This window comes from Thalassophryne amazonica, chromosome 13 (genome assembly GCF_902500255.1).
Source record: "Thalassophryne amazonica chromosome 13, fThaAma1.1, whole genome shotgun sequence".
NCBI lineage: Eukaryota > Metazoa > Chordata > Actinopteri > Batrachoidiformes > Batrachoididae > Thalassophryne > Thalassophryne amazonica.
This window is the reverse complement of record NC_047115.1, coordinates 59,080,578-59,101,851: the sequence shown is the minus strand read 5'-3', so window position 1 is coordinate 59,101,851 and position 21,274 is coordinate 59,080,578. Positions and strand designations below refer to the sequence as shown.

Sequence of the window (21,274 nt, the reverse complement as noted above, 5' to 3'; positions counted from 1 at the left end):
ATATATATGTAAAATGTTTACATGATGCACTTTTATGTGAACCCTTAATGTGTGAGTGTGCACACATGCTTTTAACTGAAGATGCAGCAATAGGTTGTTTATTGAAGTTACTAGTGTCTGCAAAAAGGCACTTGGGAGTTTTGATGTTTGAATAAAAAAATGCAGTACAAACATTTAATAATTTGGCTTGTTTGAACAAATCTGTAATTCCGAATGCAATCACACCCCTAACGAAGGAGACAAAATTGATTTATGTAAAAGCAGTAATTAACTGCAAAAGTACTGTATATTCACACAATGCTCCATGTGCACATCTGCATGCCCCCTCTCTTCGCAAAAGTGCGTTTCTGCCTGAATCATGCCCACAGCCTGATGTAGACATACATTAGACTTATTTTTATTTAAAAAAAAGGTCAGTCTTTATTTTCATGCTACACTTGATATTTATATGTGCCTTTTTGCAAGCTTTGATCTAAATAATGTAGACAGCAGTTGTTTGTGTAGCATCTCCGTTTGAAGCCAGTGAACCTTACAACAACTGCAGAGGTTTTAGTGCACGGTAACAGTCATGTTGCATGTTTGACCTTGATGTATTACAGGTTGCATACACTGGCAGTGACGCTTGGGAACATGGAGCTGGAGCAGTGATTGTTTTTATCCTACATTCTATGTTACCAATGGGTTCAAGTCATTCCAATACATTGCTAAAATCAGCTAGTTGATACGCTAAAAAGATTAAATTGTAAACTGTCAGTTTCCTAACAGTTTTTAATGGCCTCTGTACCATTGTGGGCTTAACAGTGGGAGTGATTTTGAACGGTTCCCCTGTGGTGAATTCATGGGGCGTTTCCCGTTCAGCTGCATTTTTAAGCTTTGGAGCTTGAACAAAGACCCCCCCCACCCAATTCATGTTAAATAATTCTCTTTCTTCTGTGTTCGCAAAATAATTAGTGCAGCAGCTGTTGTCGGTTCTTGACTGTGACACATGCTGGAAACCTCAAATCATGCTGCACTCTACACAGAAAATATCAAATCACTGGAGTATTATCAGTCGATCTACGGATTAGTTGTAATCAATAAATGATACTGATCAGTAAATCTTTCTCTAGATAGACATTAGTTATACATTTTGGAAAATGATTACCTGTAATGTGTCTATTGTAAATATGTGGGCCTTTAATGAGTAATAGATTCAAAGAAATAGTCATTTGTGGTTTTTTTCCTTGTATTTATCACCTGATTTGTGCTTTTCAATCACTTTTTTTTTGTGCTTTTGCTCATGTCTGTTCTCATGAATGTGATTTAAACGACACTGAGCCACTGCACAGTTGCAGGTGGTTTTATGCTCCAGTCCACTGACTAATCACAGCTCTGTTCCAGTCCAGCAGCTGTTTTCTTGAAATGCAGTATGTCAGTCATTGCACGGCCTTTAGCAGGGATGGTAGACTATTTTGAAGACAGCAGTTGCCCCTCAAAGTCTTCCTGTCCTTTCTTTTCAGAAGCCAAATTATTACATATTTATTTTCATAATAAAAAAAAAGAAACTGGAACATGAGATCTTTAGAAAAGTGTGTGTGTGGAAACATATATATATATATATATATATATATATATATATATATATATATATATATATATATATATATATATATATATGAGTGTTCAGAATAATAGTAGTGCTATGTGACTAAAAAGATTAATCCAGGTTTTGAGTATATTTCTTATTGTTACATGGGAAACAAGGTACCAGTAGCTTCTCACAAATCCAACAAGACCAAGCATTCATGATATGCACACTCTTAAGGCTATGAAATTGGGCTATTAGTAAAAAAAAAAAAGTAGAAAAGGGGGTGTTCACAATAATAGTAGTGTGGCATTCAGTCAGTGAGTTCATCAATTTTGTGGAACAAACAGGTGTGAATCAGGTGTCCCCTATTTAAGGATGAAGCCAGCACCTGTTGAACATGCTTTTCTCTTTGAAAGCCTGAGGAAAATGGGGCGTTCAAGACATTGTTCAGAAGAACAGTGTAGTTTGATTAAAAAGTTGATTGGAGAGAGGAAAACTTATATGCAGGTGCAAAAAATTATAGGCTGTTCATCTACAATGATCTCCAATGCTTTAAAATGGACAAAAAAAAACAGACGCGTAAAAGAAAACAAACAACCATCAAAATGGATATAAGAATAAACAGAATGGCAAAGGCTCACCCATTGATCAGCTCCAGGATGATCAAAGACAGTCTGGAGTTACCTGTAAGTGCTGTGACAGTTAGAAGAAGCCTGTGTGAAGCTAATTTATTTGCAAGAATCCCCCTCAAAGTCCCTCTGTTAAATAAAAGACGTGTAGAAGAGGTTACAATTTGCCAAAGAACAACACATCAACTGGCCTAAAGAGAAATGGAGGAATATTTTGTGGACTGATGAGAGTAAAATTGTTCTTTTTGGGTCCAAGGGCCACAGACAGTTTGTGAGATGACCCCCAAACTCTGAATTCAAGCCACAGTTCACAGTGAAGACAGTGAAGCATGGTGGTGCAAGCATCATGATATGGGCATGTTTCTCCTACTATGGTGTTGGGCCTATATATCGCATACCAGGTATCATGGATCACTTTGGATATGTCAGAATACTTGAAGAGGTCATGTTGCCTTATGCTGAAGAGGACATGCCCTTGAAATGGGTGTTTCAACAAGACAATGACCCCAAGCACACTAGTAAACGAGCAAAATCTTGGTTCCAAACCAACAAAATTAATGCCTCACAGATGTGAAGAAATCATGAAAAACTGTGGTTATACAACTAAATACTAGTTTAGTGATTCACAGGATTGCTAAAAAAGCAGTTTGAACATAATAGTTTTGAGTTTGTAGCGTCAACAGCAGATGCTACTATTATTGTGAACACCCCCTTTTCGACTTTTATTTACTAATAGCCCAATTTCATAGCCTTAAGAGTGTGCATATCATGAATGCTTGGTCTTGTTGGATTTGTGAGAATCTACTGAATCTACTGGTACCTTGTTTCCCATGTAACAATAAGAAATATACTCAAAACCTGGGTTAATCTTTTTAGTCACATAGCACTACTATTATTTTGAACACTACTGTGTGTGTGTGTGTGTGTGTGTGTGTGTGTGTGTGTGTGTGTGTGTGTGTGTGTGTGTGTGTGTGTGTGTGTGTGTGTGTGTGTGTGTGTGTGTGTATATATACATATATATATTTTTTTTTTTCCCAAGGTACTTTCTGATGCAACTGACAGAATCTGGTGAACTCCTTTGTGTGCATCTTTGTAAATGAGGAAAACAGATTCAGACTATTTCCCTAGTGGGAGATAATGGAAGTAATTAGATTTATTTCTGCCTGTCCTACCTGCTGTGAGATATATTCATGCAGTTAGCCTGACATTTAGGCAGTGTTCCTGTGAAGCCCCTCTGCACTTGCATCCTTTTAGCTCCTCTGTTTCAGTGAGCTGCATGATAACGGTCATATCCGCATCTGTTCCACTCGCCGGCATAGATAAGGCCGGCGGTTTTCATCCCATCAGCCTCGCTCGCTGATTTGGCCTGAAGCCCTTCATTGTTAACAGAGACAGAAGAATGGAAATATACACAGATGACAAAACCCCGGCTCTTGTTCCTGCTCTAGTGCTCCTTTAGATGATGATGTTATTGAATTTGTCTCAACTGTTAAGTGCTGTGGGGATCTTGTCACTCACAGGTAGAAAATCTTCTGCCCCTGTACCTTCCTCCTGCCTATTCAACCAGCCAGTGCACATCCGCCTGTCGCAACAACTTCACACAATTCACATCATCTTTACCTACAAACTGCAGCAGCGTCGTCTTACATTATGCATCGTCTCGGGCTTTGCTCACATGCTGTTTCTGGGCTTTATTTCCTGTCTGTCTGGGTTCAGGTGTAACGGTGGGGATATCATTAGGATGCATTTGACTCCAGTGTGGCGATAAAATACTTTATATTTACATAAGTAAGGTTTAGATAGTGTGAAATAACTGCAACTCTACTCGAATTCTTGTGTTGCCTGGGAAAATCAGTATTTGTGAAGATGCTCACAAAGCCAAAAGCTTGAAGATTGAAGACCTGGAAAAACACAAAACAAAACGGGGCTGAATAAGACTTCACGGTGCTGATCCAGAATATCTGATTCATCCATGCGCTTGTATAAACACAACCCTTTGAATCATTCCGGCCCTGAAGCGTGTATGTAATCTTTTCTCAGCATCAAGTACAATTCCCCAAACCACTGACTTACTGAGGCTCACCATTTTGGCGTGAAAGTGCAATCATACATTTTTGCCTGTAACCAGCGCTGCTCAGAGAGGACAGCAGGAACGTGGCCACTCCAGTTAATTGTATTTAGAAAATGATTTCATCTGGAGTCACCGCTTTCCAAAACCCATCTTCTTAAGAGTGTGGGGAAAAAATGTGTGTTTGACCATTTTTAAATAAGTGCAGTGTGTTATGTTGATTAGGTTTTTTTGTTTTTTCTTTTCTTTTTAAAGCAGCCTCTGTTCTTTAGTCAGATCCATAAGTATTTGGACAGCACAGATATATAGTCCCTTCATTTTCAGAAGCCACATGGAATACAAAATATAAAATAAAAGGATTAATTTCATACAAACCATAACTTTCACAGCCAGTGAGGGGATGGATACATGAACATTTTTCTAACATTTTCATACGGGAAAAGCGATCAAATGATAGGCTGAAGTCTCGCATGTGCCTTCTGGCAAAGTAGCTGACATTGGATGTCTTTTCGAAGACTTCTTCTCTTTTCCACTCCACCATAAAGCTGTTTGACTCACAGGCACCTATAAATCACTCATTCACAAGAGTCTGGCTGTCTTGGTGGCTTTCCTCACTAGTCTTGTTTTTGAGAACTGGCTACTTTATTCACTATAAAGTACCATACTGTTGGTATTTCTAACTGATTGATGTAAATGAAATCCAACAGTTCAAAATAATAGTGTGTTTAAAAAGTGAGTAAAACTCCAAGTTATTAAAATAGCATTTGTTTCCATACACACAAATGCATTAGGAACACTGCACATTGAAAAATTGATCAAACTTATTACTTTTCAGATAGTGAAGAAAAACCCATATTAGGGTGTTAAAAATAGTCTGTATTTTTCTTTCTGTGACCCTTATTACACTCTTACAGGTGGCACTTATTTAAGGACGAAGGCATCAATGTTGTACCTGCTGGTTGTCATGCATTTCTCTCTGAAAATCTGAGTAAAATGTTCTGCATATTGTTCAGAGGAACTGTGTGCTTTGATTAAAAAGTTGATTGGAGAGGAAAACAAATAAAGAAGTGCAGAAATTGACAGTCTGCTCAGCTAAAATGATCTCTCATGCTTTAAAATAGAAACCAAAACCAGAAAGATATGGAAGAAAACGGAAAACCACAATTCAAATGTATCAAAAAATAGCCAGAATGGCAAAGACTCAATGATCAGCTCCAGGGTGATTAAAGAAGGTCTAAAGTTATCTGTGAGCCCTGTAACAATTAGAAGATGCCTGTGTGAAGCCAAGCAATGGGCAAGAAGCCCCGATAAAGTCCCATTGATGAAAAAAACAACGTGGTGAAAATGTTACAATTTGTCAAAGAACACATTGACTGGCTTAAAGAGTAATAATGCAACATTTTGTGGACTGCAAGACTGTTCTTTTTGGGTCTCGGGGCCACAGACAGTTTGTCAGATGACCCCCCCCCCCCCCCCCAAAAAAAAACTGAATTCCATCCACAGTACACTAAGACAGTGAAGCATAGTGAAGCAAACGCCATGATACAGGGATGTTTCTCATACTATAGTGTTGGGCCTATTTATCACATACCAGGGATCATGGATGAGTTTGAATACATCAAAATACTTTAAGAGGTCATTTTGCCTTATGAAGAAGCAGAAACATCCCTGAAATGGGTTTCAGCAAGACAATGACCACAAGCACATCAGCAAGCGAGCAGCATCTTGGTTCCAGAACAACAAGATTAACATTATGGAGTGGCCAGCCCAATCCTGGAACCTTAATCCAACAGAAAATTTGTGCGGTGACATAAAAAATGCTGTTTCTGAGGCAAAACCAAGAAATGGGTGGAGGTAATGGTCTAATGGTTAAGTGTTGGGCTTGAGACCAGAGGATCCTCAGTTCAAATCACAGCCTGACCGGAAAATCACTAAGGGCCCTTGGGCAAGGTCCTTAATCCGCTAGTTGCTCCCAGTGTGTAGTGAGTACCTTGTATGGCAGCACCCTCACATCAGGGTGAATGTGAGGCATTGTTTGTAAATCACTTTGAGCGTCTGATGCAGATGGAAAAGCGCTATACCGTATAAATGCAGTCCATTTTAAGTGCAGAGGAATTGTGAAATGTAGTTCAGTCATCCTGGGCTGGAATACCTGTTCACAGGGGCCAGACGTTGGCCAACTCCATGCAGCACAGATGTGAAGCAGTTCTCAGAAACAGTAGTTATACAGCTAATTTCATTGATTCAAAGGAAAGATAAATCTTCAACCTTTTATGTTCATACAGTAAATGTTTGAGTTTGTAAAGAAAAATGCAGACACTGCTATTTATTTTATTTAATTTTTTGGAACAGCGTAATATGTCTTCCTTCACTTTCTGTAAAGTAATGAAAGTTGATACATTTATCTTCATGTTCTGATTTGAAATAGAATGTGTCGTGTTTCCAATGCATTTGTGTGTATGGAAATAAAAGCTATTCTAAGGATTTTGAGCTTTACTCACTTATTTAAACACATTGCTATTATTTCAAACACAACTGTATGAACAGCAGGTGATTTGATTCCTACTTGCGTCAAAGACTTTCAGATATTCCAAAGAGGCACTTACAGACTGCATCTGCATACTCGAACAACTTCAGACTCTCCTCACACTGCTGTCAATCACTCTCCACTCCTTCAACAGCTCCCCCTAAAATCTCCTCTGAGCTCAAATGAGGAAATCATTTATTCATAATACTTTGCATCCAAAAGCAGCATTTGTGACTGATTCAGATTCACAGGGATATTAATAGACACACCATGCTTCCCTGATGGAGCAGCATTTTCAGTCCTAAACTTGAACCCGTACCCACATTTCCACACAGCCACTGATCTCTGTGAGCTATGGCTGCTGCTTTTCTGCAAACATTTGCACAATACAGCTGTGAAATAGTACATTCGTTAACTGAAACACTTTTGCCGCACACACACACACACACACACAATGACATGCCTTTGACAAAGTGATGAAAATAGCGAGTGAGTCACAGCGTTTCATAAACCCGTTTAACCCCGTTACTCTCCCGGCTGCAGTAAGATGGCAGATTTACTACCACAGTGTTTGTGAGAGATAATTAACTCAGTCATTACAGAGCCATTACTAACATCCTCCTGTCTTAAGAGGATCATGAATTAACTCATGATTCTGATGACGAGATTGTTGGAAATCACTCAAGAAACATAATGCAACTGCAGCGCCAGTTAAGGCTGTGACATCACCACCACACATGCAATCACCTTTAAAATCAGGACAGTTTTTATGCACAAAGCTGCAGGTGGAATTTAACTGAGTGCTTTATAATTCTTATTTTACCCCCAGTGGAACATGAGGGTGCAGTGAGGGTTTCCAAACAAGTACCTGCTGGCAGAATTATGCATGAGAACACATGCTGTTCTGGGAATAGAAGGAGAAGAAGGGCCTTTGTACATACATTCATACAACAAAATTTGTCCTCTGCATTTAACCCATCCTAATTACAGTTAGACACAAGCCAGCCAGTAGGAGCAGTGGGCAGCCACAGGCTGGCGCCGTGGGACCAACTCCACATGTAGAGACTTTGCCTTGGTCAGGGGGCAGAGAAAGGAGCAGGCCCTAAATAAGCATGTTTTGATTGTGGGAGGAAACCGGAGTGCCCTGAGGAAAACTATGCAAAGAACACACAAACTCTACACAGAAAGGACCAGACGGGAAGCGAGCCAATGACCTTCTTGCTGTGAGGCATCAGTGCTAACCACTAATCCACTGTGCCGTCCAGTGACATGAATATGAGAGCTGCATCAGTAAGAACATAGTAAGCCAAAGGATTCATTTCTTCAGACCTGTAAACCATCAAACGATATTAAGAGAGTTGGAGCCGAACAAATGAGTTATCGAAAACATCCATCACCTGCCACCGCAGAACATAACGCAATTTCTAGACCATGTGAAGCCACTCAGCAGATGTGACCGAGATGCGTGCGAGCAGACAGTTTAGAGATGAATGAAAAAGGTTCTTCTAGTGGATGGGCTCAGCGGTTCTGTTGGCTCCAACACATTAATGTGGACAACTGAAGCATGACACTCCTGCAAAAAATACGAGTCAAGGTTTTCAAATGCAAGTCCTTAATGTCACAGCTGAAGAAGCATTTATGATGCAGATGATTCAGCAAGAAAACTCGAAGGGGTAAAGGTTTAAATGCATTGATTTTTAATCTAATCAATGAAGTTTTAAACATCTAGACATTACTGCAAGAATATTGATGAAAGGTCTGGAGTCGTGTGAAGCTCGTACCAAGGCTTGTCGAGGGCGATAACAGACAGTGAGTGAGACGCGGCTGCTCGGTTCGGCTCACCGCCAAACAAATTAGACGCTTTGGGTGGAGGAAAAATCAATCTTGTCAACCCAGAGTGAGGCAGAAGGAAGACAAACCATGAGGAACTTTGATTACTGTGATGGATTTAAGGCTGCTCTGCAAAAAAAACAAAACAAAAAAACAGTTCATACGTCCCCTTTATCAAATTAGACACACAGTTGTACCTGCACTCAGCCTGGAAGGGAAATAGAGGGACCGGCCAAATGCATTTTATTGTTTAAAGAAACGCCACAATTTATATTAAAAGACAAAATTAACTGAATTGGAGTTGTTGAGAATTGAACTGAATCAACAAACTGACTCAGTCCGCAGGACTCGCTCTCTTCATCTGAAGAAAAATGATGACTTTAGATGATTGGTTTCCAATTTCAGACACATTTCACAGTAAAATACAAATGCAAGCGTAATAGCCGCCTCATGAGTGTACTCAGCCGACAAAGTGCAACCAGCAGTTCAAATACTTCACACAGCCTGTGCAATTCTTTATGCAGTATGATAACAAAACTAGAGCTAGTATGCAATATGTAGAGAGTTCAGCACAGCATTTATATCTGTTTATATTCCACCGAGAGCAAACTCTGTGACGGACGGCACTAGGAGTGCTGCACAATATGAACAGCAACAAGACTGAAGACCCGGATGCAGTGTTCATCGTACCCGATGAGGTTAAACACAGCAACATGAGGACCGTCCTACCAAAGTACAATCAGCATATCAACGTTCTGACGAGAGAACAACATTCTTGACTAAGTTTATAGCAATGTGAGGGGAGTCTATAGAGCCGCTCAGCGGCCGCACGTTGGACAGTCTGATCACATCTCTGCGCTCCTCTATCCAGCGGAGTGACATCTACTCAAACAAGTGGCGCCAATAAGTAAAACTCAAAATACTGTTTCAGGAGTGCTTTGAGAATACAATCTGGGTTGTGTTTAGAACTGCTGCTTTGAGAGAGAATGGTACTGTTACTATTGAGGAATATGACATGAGTGTAACTAGTTATATCAGCTTTTGCATTGGAAACGTACCCACAAAGAAGCTTAGAATTTTCCCAAACAAAAACCCTGGATTAATGATCAGATCAGATCAAAGCTACAGTAGTGTTCAGAATAATAGTGTGCTAGTGCTATGTGACTAAAAATATTAATCCAGGTTTTGAGTATATTTCTTATTGTTACATGGGAAACAAGGTACCAGTAGATTCAGTAGATTCTCACAAATCCAACAAGACCAAGCATTCATGATATGCACACTCTTAAGGCTATGAAATTGGGCTATTAGTAAATAAAAGTAGAAAGGGGGTGTTAACAATAATAGTAGCATCTGCTGTTGACGCTACAAACTCAAAACTATTATGTTCAAACTGCTTTTTTAACAATCCTGTGAATCACTAAACTAGTATTTAGTTGTATAACCACAGTTTTTCATGATTTCTTCACATCTGCGAGGCATTAATTTTGTTGGTTTGGAACCAAGATTTTGCTTGTTTACTAGTGTGATTGGGGTCATCGTCTTGTTGAAACACCCATTTCAAGGGCATGTCCTCTTCAGCATAAGGCAACATGACCTCTTCAAGTATTTTGACATATCCAAAGTGATCCATGATACCTGGTATGCGATATATAGGCCCAACACCATAGTAGGAGAAACATGCCCATATCATGATGCTTGCACCACCATGCTTCACTGTCTTCACTGTGAACTGTGGCTTCAATTCAGAGTTTGGGGGTCGTCTCACAAACTGTCTGTGGCCCTTGGACCCAAAAAACAATTTTACTCTCATCAGTCCACAAAATATTCCTCCATTTCTCTTTAGGCCAGTTGATGTGTTCTTTGGCAAATTGTAACCTCTTCTGCACGTCTTTTATTTAACAGAGGGACTTGCGGGGGATTCTCACAAATAAATTAGCTTCACACAGGTGTCTTCTAACTGTCACAGTACTTACAGGTAACTCCAGACTGTCTTGATCATCCTGGAGCTGATCAATGGGTGAGTCTTTGCCATTCTGGTTATTCTTCTATCCATTTTGAACTTTTGTTTTCCATTTTCTTCCACGCGTCTCTGTTTTTTTTTTTTTTTTTTGTCCATTTTAAAGCATTGGAGATCATTGTAGATGAACAGCCTATAATTTTTTGCACCTGCATATAAGTTTTCCCCTCTCCAGTCAACTTTTTAATCAAACTACACTGTTCTCCCACTGCCATCCCCTCATTACCCCATCCCCGTAGAGACGGTGCCTGCTCCCAAACCACCAATAACCAGCAAAAATCTATTTAAGCATAAAAATTCAAAAAGAAAAAATAATATAGCACCTTCAACTGCACCACAGACTAAAACAGTTAAATGTGGTCTATTAAACATTAGATCTCTCTCTTCTAAGTCCCTGTTAGTAAATGATATAATAATGGATCAACATATTGATTTATTCTGCCTTACAGAAACCTGGTTACAGCAGGATGAATATGTTAGTTTAAATGAGTCAACACCCCCGAGTCACACTAACTACCAGAACGCTCGTAGCACGGGCCGAGGCGGAGGATTAGCAGCAATCTTCCATTCCAGCTTATTAATTAATCAAAAACCCAGACAGAGCTTTAATTCATTTGAAAGCTTGACTCTTAGTCTTGTCCATCCAAATTGGAAGTCCCAAAAACCAGTTTTATTTGTTATTATCTATCGTCCACCTGGTCGTTACTGTGAGTTTCTCTGTGAATTTTCAGACCTTTTGTCTGACTTAGTGCTTAGCTCAGATAAGATAATTATAGTGGGCGATTTTAACATCCACACAGATGCTGAGAATGACAGCCTCAACACTGCATTTAATCTATTATTAGACTCAATTGGCTTTGCTCAAAATGTAAATGAGTCCACCCACCACTTTAATCATATCTTAGATCTTGTTCTGACTTATGGTATGGAAATTGAAGACTTAACAGTATTCCCTGAAAACTCCCTTCTGTCTGATCATTTCTTAATAACATTTACATTTACTCTGATGGACTACCCAGCAGTGGGGAATAAGTTTCATTACACTAGAAGTCTTTCAGAAAGCGCTGTAACTAGGTTTAAGGATATGATTCCTTCTTTATGTTCTCTAATGCCATATACCAACACAGTGCAGAGTAGCTACCTAAACTCTGTAAGTGAGATAGAGTATCTCGTCAGTAGTTTTACATCCTCATTGAAGACAACTTTGGATGCTGTAGCTCCTCTGAAAAAGAGAGCTTTAAATCAGAAGTGCCTGACTCCATGGTATAACTCACAAACTCGCAGCTTAAAGCAGATAACCCGTAAGTTGGAGAGGAAATGGCGTCTCACTAATTTAGAAGATCTTCTCTTAGCCTGGAATAAGAGTCTGTTGCTCTATAAAAAAGCCCTCCGTAAAGCTAGGACATCTTACTACTCATCACTAATTGAAGAAAATAAGAACAACCCCAGGTTTCTTTTCAGCACTGTAGCCAGGCTGACAAAGAGTCAGAGCTCTATTGAGCCGAGTATTCCTTTAACTTTAACTAGTAATGACTTCATGACTTTCTTTGCTAATAAAATTTTAACTATTAGAGAAAAAATTACTCATAACCATCCCAAAGACGTATCGTTATCTTTGGCTGCTTTCAATGATGCCCGTATTTGGTTAGACTCTTTCATTACTCTTTCTACTCATTCATTAGTTACTTCCTCCAAACCATCAACATGTCTATTAGACCCCATTCCTACCAGGCTGCTCAAGGAAGCCTTACCATTATTTAATGCTTCGATCTTAAATATGATCAATCTATCTTTATTAGTTGGCTATGTACCACAGGCTTTTAAGGTGGTAGTAATTAAACCATTACTTAAAAAGCCATCACTTGACCCAGCTATCTTAGCTAATTATAGGCCAATCTCCAACCTTCCTTTTCTCTCAAAAATTCTTGAAAGGGTAGTTGTAAAACAGCAGTATTATTAGACGGCATTGCTTAAATTTTCATTGTTACGCAGATGATACCCAGATTTATCTATCCATGAAGCCAGAGGACACACACCAATTAGCTAAACTGCAGGATTGTCTTACAGACATAAAGACATGGATGACCTCTAATTTCCTGCTTTTAAACTCAGATAAAACTGAAGTTATTGTACTTGGCCCCACAAATCTTAGAAACATGGTGTCTAACCAGATCCTTACTCTGGATGGCATTACCCTGATGTCTAGTAATACTGTGAGAAATCTTGGAGTCATTTTTGATCAGGATATGTCATTCAATGCGCATATTAAACAAATATGTAGGACTGCTTTTTTGCATTTACGCAATATCTCTAAAATTAGAAAGGTCTTGTCTCAGAGTGATGCTGAAAAACTAATTCATGCATTTATTTCCTCTAGGCTGGACTATTGTAATTCATTATTATCAGGTTGTCCTAAAAGTTCCCTGAAAAGCCTTCAGTTAATTCAAAATGCTGCAGCTACAGTACTAACAGGGACTAGAAGGAGAGAGCATATCTCACCCATATTGGCCTCTCTTCATTGGCTTCCTGTTAATTCGAGAATAGAATTTAAAATTCTTCTTCTTACTTATAAGGTTTTGAATAATCAGGTCCCATCTCATCTTAGGGACCTCATAGTACCATATCACCCCAATAGAGCGCTTCGCTCTCAGACTGCAGGCTTACTTGTAGTTCCTAGGGTTTGTAAGAGTAGAATGGGAGGCAGAGCCTTCAGCTTTCAGGCTCCTCTCCTGTGGAACCAGCTCCCAATTCGGATCAGGGAGACAGACACCCTCTCTACTTTTAAGATTAGGCTTAAAACTTTCCTTTTTGCTAAAGCTTATAGTTAGGGCTGGATCAGCTGACCCTGAACCATCCCTTAGTTATGCTGCTATAGACTTAGACTGCTGGGGGGTTCCCATGATGCACTGAGTGCTTCTTTCTCTTTTTGCTCTGTATGCACCACTCTGCATTTAATCATTAGTGATTGATCTCTGCTTCCCTCCACAGCATGTCTTTTTCCTGGTTCTCTCCCTCAGCCCCAACCAGTCCCAGCAGAGGACTGCCCCTCCCTGAGCCTGGTTCTGCTGGAGGTTTCTTCCTGTTAAAAGGGAGTTTTTCCTTCCCACTGTCACCAAGTGCTTGCTCACAGGGGGTTGTTTTGACCGTTGGGGTTTTTACGTAATTATTGTATGGCCTTGCCTTAAAATATAAAGCGCCTTGGGGCAACTGTTTGTTGTGGTTTGGCGCTATATAAATAAAATTGATTTGATTTGAATTGATTCTTCTGAACAATGTCTTGAACGTCCCATTTTCCTCAGGCTTTCAAAGAGAAAAGCATGTTCAACAGGTGCTGGCTTCATCCTTAAATAGGGGACACCTGATTCACACCTGTTTGTTCCACAAAATTGACAAACTCACTGACTGAATGCCACACTACTATTATTGTGAACACCCCCTTTTCTACTTTTTTTTACTAATAGCCCAATTTCATAGCCTTAAGAGTGTGCATATCATGAATGCTTGGTCTTGTTGGATTTGTGAGAATATACTGAATCTACTGGTACCTTGTTTCCCATGTAACAATAAGAAATATACTAAAAACCTGGATTAATCTTTTTAGTCACATAGCACTACTATTATTATGAACACTACTGTACGTGCACACTCCATTGCATTCATTTCACGCAACACTGGAACATACAAAAGGGCCAGATATGACCTGTGTAAATCTATAAGAAATGCTAAGAGACAGTACAGACTAAAACCACTGACTCTAGGCACATGTGGCAAAGTTTGCAATATAATCTGTGACTACAAACAAGGAAACAGGGTTCTTGCAACCAGCCATGCCACCCTGCAAGATGAACTGACACAGCACTCACTGTGTCATCAGCAGAGGTACACAAGGTTCTGTGAAGAGTAAATCCATAGAAAGCAGCAGGCCCAGACAGTATCACAGGGTGTATGCTTAATGTGCTGGTAGATGTATTCAACCTGTTCCTGATCCATGTCCATGTGCCTTCCTGCTTCAAGTCCACCACTGTTCTGCCTCTTCCCAAGAAAAGTGCTGTGAGTTGTCTGAATGACTTCCGCCCTGTGGCACTGGCACTCACCTCGATTGTAATGAAGCGCTTCAAGAGGACAGTCATGGCCCACATTCAAAGGACTATTCCTAACACCTTAGACAGTTTTTTTTTTACAGTTTGTGTACAGACTTAACTGATCCACAGATGAGTTACACATGGCTCCCACACACTTGGAGGGCAAGGACACATATGTTAGAATGCTGTTTATTGGGGGGTGCTCACGAGCAAGCGATGGAGTAGGTAGCATAATGCAGAGCTCTCCAGGACATTTCATTATTTAAAACTTATTCTGGCATAAAACAGAAACACATTTAATCCTTAACTATATTTGTTAAGTAACCATATGAATAAATATAACATGAACAGCAGAAGCAGCAAAAGCTGTAACATCAACGCTGCCTCAACCGGGCCTGCCAAGACCAATGTGGCATCACCATCCACAGCTTCGTGTGCCTCAGATGCCCAGGCAATGGCAGCCCTAACAGCAACGGATTGAAATTGCAACCTTTAAAGAGGAGCTGCTAACATCAGTACGGGCAGATTTTGCAGCTGTTTTCAAGGACGAAATCCGGTCTGTGATTGAAAGTGAAATGTCAGCTATAAAGTTAGAAATTCAAGGTGCCAAAGCAGAGCTTCTTATCTTTAAAAGTTTTATTCAAAATGAAGTGGCAGCTATGAAAAATACAATGGAGGAGTCTGGATTTAGAGTATACACCAGCAACATTACAGAACTACAGCAAACAGTCTGACAACTTTCAACTCAGGTGACCGCTCTGGAGAATAAATGTGAGGACTTGGAAGGAAGGTCCAGGTGCAATAATATCCGAGTATTTGGTGTTCCTGAGGGCCAAGATAGCTGCAGCATGACCACCATCTCCAAACTGCTGAAACAAGCTTTCCAGCTTGAAAAGGCTCCATTAGTGTACAGAATGCATCGGACCCCACAGCCACCACTGAGACAAGAAGGAGCCCAGCCGTGGGCTAGAGTGGCCCGATTTCATTACTTCCAGGACTGCTCCAACATCCTGCGCTTGGCCAGAGAGAAGCAGCAAGAAGCGAGTCAAGGTGAAGGATTTATCCACTTCAGCTTACCCGGATTACACTGTAAAAGTCACTCAGGCAGCAGCTGCGTGGGATCGAGGGAATCCACTTTGGCATACTTCACCCAACACAGCTTCGTTTAACCTATGAGGGAGAAGAGAAAGTTTTCTCTTCTCCTGAAGATGCTCAGCGGTACATCTCACCATTCATCCACAAATAAGGAACTGCTGCCTGCTAAAGACTGCACGTCATGGATGAAGGATCCATTCTGCCCTCTACAGTACAGTATGACGTAATACAATCTGAAGGTGATAGTTTGGGTAAACATTAACATTTTCTCAGTTTTCTCTCGTGTGTAAACACTCTCAAAGTTCACACCTTAGTAGAAAAATAAGACCAACCTGTTTTCAGGCCCAAACATTTGTTTGAGAAATAAAAATAGAACGCTTTCCTATAAATAATTATGATGGCTTTTTAGAACTAACAAATTTAATTTTAACGATCAACCTACGAGGTTGGACACATAAGAAATTATTAATAGTGACTGACTAGTATTTCACAGATCCTCTGACTGCGGCTCTTCGTCTTGGCGCTGCTCTGCTGTCGTGTTTTTTTCCACTGACTCACACCTCGGTGCAGGTGTCTTTTTCCGATTGAAAAACACAGTTATGGGTAGTTGTTGGTGCTCTTTTTTCTTCTATGCGAGAAGATTCTTATAAACAGACACGCAGAACACAATACGCGTAGTCTCCCTTCGCGGTGCCGTGACCAGCCTGCTTGATGAGGATGCAGAACACAATGCACTGTAAAAAAAAAAAAAAAAAAGCATGCAAAATTGGACTAAAAAAATCTGCAAAACTGCGATGCTGTGAAAGGTGAACCGCGTTATAGCGAGGGACCACTGTATATAATCCTGAGAACTTACATAGTTACGTAGTTTCCCTATCAAAAGCACACTGTGGATTCTGTTTCAATGGGGAAAAGTTCGACCCAGTTATAAGATGGGTGAGAGTGGGGGGGGGGGGGGGGTCATAAGGTGTTTTTCTACTTACGTTTATTGGGTTTTTGTTTTGTTTTATATCAACATTGTTTCTTCTTTGAGTCATGTAAAAAGAAGGACCTGAGGGACAACTCATTTTTAATGTTAAAATATTTCATCTCTGGCTGTGGCACAGTGTGTGACTACTAGAGGGGCAGTTACATGCTCAATTTCTTTTGCAAGTTGGAATATTAAGGGGATAAATCACCCTGTGGAATACAAGAGAGTCCTTGCACACCTACACAGGCTGAAAGCAGACATTGCTTTCCTTCAGGAGACACACCTAAAGTTATGAGATCACTCTCGATTTTGTACTAGATGGGTGGGTGAAGTTTATCATTCAAAGTTTCAGTCTAAGTCAAGAGGAGCAGCAATCATCATTGAGAAGAAGGTGCCCTTAATTTCCTTTCAGGTTGACACAGACCCCATGGGCCAATAAGTCATTGTAACAGGTAAACTGAATAACACTCCTGTTATTTTAGTCAGTGTTTATGCCCCTAACTGGGATGACACTACGTTCTTCACAAACTTTTTCTCCCGACTCCCGAATTTAAATAAATATAATTTGATATTAAGTGGAAACATCAATTGTTTGCTGTCTCCTAGTCTGGACTGTAGCTCAGTTAAAAAGATGACAAACTCCAAAGCAGCCATTTTAATTCAGCAGTTTCTTAATACTTATGGGGTTGATGTGTGGCGCTCACTTATCAAAACAGCCCGCAAATATTCTTTTTCTCAGCTGTCCACAAGTCATTTTCACAAATTGATTATATTTTTAATGGATAAATGCCTTCTTCCCTTGATCCAGGAGTGTGACTACCGCACAATATTTTTTTTCTGATCATCCTCCTCACACCCTAAAACTTAATCTATCCACTACACAGCCAATCTATAGGACCTGGCGGCTCAACTCTTGGTTACTTACAGACCAAAAGTTTCTGATTTTATTTAATCACAGATCAACCTCTTTTTGGAAATTAGTCAAACACCAAATATGTCATCATCAACAGTGTGGGAAGCAGTGAAAGCATGGTTAAGAGGACAGATTATTTCATATAATGCACAGTTACTTAAAACCAGAAATAGTCGCATTAATGATTTAACTAAAAAGATCACTCACCTCGATCTGCAATTAGCAACCTCTCCATCAGCTGATGGCATCAAAGAATGCCTGCTTCTCCAGAAAGAATTTGATTTAATAACTACCCAAAATGCTGAAAACATCTTAATGAGATCTAACCACATATATTATGAGCAGGGTGAAAAAACAGGGAATATACCTGCATATCACCATCAAAAAGCTGCAAGTCAGGCAATACCAGAGATTCAAAATGAGTCAGGTGAGATTTGTGTGGACCATTCTGCTATAAACTCCCATTGTATGAGGTTTTACAATAACTTGTATACATCTGAATCGCTGAAAGATGATAATTTAATTAGATCATTTCTTCAAAAAATTGATATTCCGGATATAGATCCTGCATCAGCAGCTGAGCTAGAATCTCCATTTTCTAACGGAGAAATCAAGTTGGCTATCAAAAGCATGCAAAGCGGGAAATCTCCTGGTCCTGACGGGTTCCCAACAGAATTCTTTAAAATGTTTTCAGATAAATTGGCTCCTATTTTAAACTCTGTATATAACGAATCCCTTTCAGCTAGCTCACTTCCTGAAACACTACGACAAGCCACCATATCACTTATTTTCAAGAAAGGTAAAAACAAACGTGAATCTGGCTCTTATCGTCCTATCTCTCTGCTTAACGTGGACAGCAAAATTCTTGCCAAAATGATTGCAAATCACCTGGAAACAGTTCTCCCAACCAGAATTTCACCAGACCAGACAGGCTTTATAAAAAAATTGACAATCTACCTCCAATATTAGGCGTCTGTATAATATAATCTATGGCCCATCTTCACCTGACAAATCAGAAGTGGTTATATCACTAGATGCCAAAAAAGCTTTTGATCGGGTGGAGTGGAATTATTTATTTTGTACCTTTGAAAGATTTGGTTTTGGACCAAATTTTGTGTCATGGGTCAAATTTGTGTATAATTCCCCAAAGGCTGCAGTGCAGACTAATATTTCACCATCTTTTTCGCTAGCACAAGGGACAAGGCAGGGGTGCCCACTTTCCCCTCTTCGCAATTTCAATTGAACCACTAGCAATAGCTCTACAAAGCAATAAAGACATAACCGGTATAGTAGCAAGGGCAGGGTTAGAACATAAAGTCTCACTTTATGGCGACGATATTTTTGCTCTATCTATTTGATATTTCTACATCTCTTCCAGTGGTTCGAAATGACCTAAGAGATTTTTGGTAAGATTTCTGGCTATAAAATAAACATACAAAAAAGTGAATTGATGCCCATAATTCAGGAGGTAATGGATTCATTGTCTGTGCGTGCATCGCCATTTAAAGTATGTGAAGACAGAATTAAATATCTTGGTGTTTGGGTCACACATAAATTTAAAGACCTTTTTGTGGCAAACTTTCCACCATTTTTGTCCTCTCTTAAGGAAGATCTTGACCTTTGGGATCTGTTACCATTATCTCTGGCAGGTAGAATTAATACCATAAAGATGAATCTATTGCCCAAACTTCTTTACATGTTTCAGTGTGTACCAGTGTATCTAACTAAAACATTTTAGACAAAAAGCTCTCCTCTTTCATTTGGAATAAAAAGGGAAGGAGGGAGGAGGACCTTAACATGAGCATTCCAGAGACGCTTTGGTCAAAAGTGATTGGGAGAATATATACATCTTCGACACGTATGAAACATATTGTCATGCAATTCAAAATCTTCCACAAACTGCACTGGACCAAAGTTAAATTGTCCCAATTTTTACCCAACATAAACCCTATACGTGATCATTGCAAACACTTTGATGCCACTTTAATGCACATGCTTCGGGAATGCCCTAATATTTGACACTCTTTCTAAAATTATAGGTGGAGACCTAGAATTATCCGCCTTCCCAGCTGCATTCGGTGTGGTAACACAAAACCTAATTTTGAAAAACCACACTAAAAGCTGTCTAGCTTTCGCACACTTGTAGCCAGAGGACAAATTTGATGAGGTGGAAAGACTGTAACCCTTCAACTTTTACTCAGTGGATTTGAGACATGCTGTATTTTATTAAACTGGAGAATATAAAGTATACTGTCAGGGGGACAGCTGATAAGTTTTTATTGATAGGGCAGCCCTTCTTAAATCATATTGACAACTTAAGCTCAGACCATTTTGTGAATGAATGATTGTAAGTATTCATGTTTGTAACAAAGCGATGCCCCTTTGGTTCATCAATTGCTGCTCCTCTCTTCTGTGTATGTCAGTGCTTGTTTGTGGAGTGTGTTTCCTTGGGTCCCTAATAATTTGTTTTATTGCATTATCATTCATTCATTCATCTTCTATCGCTTAGTCCAGTCATGGGTCACGGGAGGCTAGAGCCTATCCCAGCAGTCATAGAGCGCAAGGTGGGGAACACCCAGGACAGGACGCCAGTCTGTCGCAGGGCCGCAAACAGACAAACAAACACAGACACACCCACACACACACCTACGGACAATTTTTCAAAGATTCCAATCCACCTAACCCGCATGTCTTTGGATGTGGGAGGAAACCGGAGCACCCGGAGGAAACCCACGCAAACATGGGGAGAACATGCAAACTCCACACAGAAAGGCCACGGGAACTGAACCTATGACCTTCTCGCTGTGAGGCAACAGTGCTAACCACTAATCCACCATGCTGCCCCTGTATTGCATTTTGTTTATTATATATTTTTTTCTTTTTCCTTTTTGTTTCTTTTTTCTTTTAGCCATCTTTTTATTATTGTTGCTTTTATTTTCATATGGGGAAGTGATTTCCTCAGTGTTACTGTGGGTGGGGTTACAATATCTGGTGTTCTGTCATTGTGTTGCAGAAATTCATAAATAAACCGTGTATAAAAAAGAATGCTGTTTATTTATCACAGCTCAGCATTCAACACTGTCATCCCCCAAACACTCTGCAATGCTCCTCACTCTTGGACTGGCACCCATCCTTTTTAACTGGGTGTTTTAACTTCCTAACTGACCAAATGCCTTGGTGTTGTAGCACATGTGCACACGCAAGCACTGTTTCGGACAGAATTCGAGTCAGAAACTGATATTTGAGAAGCAAAATGAAGTTTCTAGTATTTACAGAAAGTGTGCAATAATTATTTAAACAAAATTAGGCAGGTGCATAAATTTGGGCACCCTTGTCATTTTGTTGATTTGAATACATTTAGCACTAATTATTGGAACACAAAAGTGGTTTGGTAAGATCGTTGACCCTTGACCTACTTACACAGGTGAATCCAATCATGAGTAAGGGTATTTAAGGTGGCCATTTACAAATGTTTCCTCTCTTTGCATCTCTTCTAATGAGTGGCAACATGGGAGCCTCTAAACAACTCTCAAATGACCTGAAAACAAAGACTGTTCAACATCATGGTTCAGG

At 39.9% G+C, this 21,274-nt stretch overlaps 1 long non-coding RNA gene across 1 annotated transcript; it reads right to left on the bottom strand.

Moving 5' to 3' along the window:
* Nucleotides 1-418: 418 nt before the first annotated feature.
* LOC117522814 lies at nt 419-20,477 on the bottom strand. The gene is made up of 3 exons (XR_004564341.1): nt 20,432-20,477; nt 7,729-7,945; nt 419-431 (listed from the first exon to the last, which is right to left on the bottom strand). It is a non-coding gene; the product is annotated as an uncharacterized LOC117522814 (long non-coding RNA).
* Between the last annotated feature and the right edge of the window lie 797 nt (nt 20,478-21,274).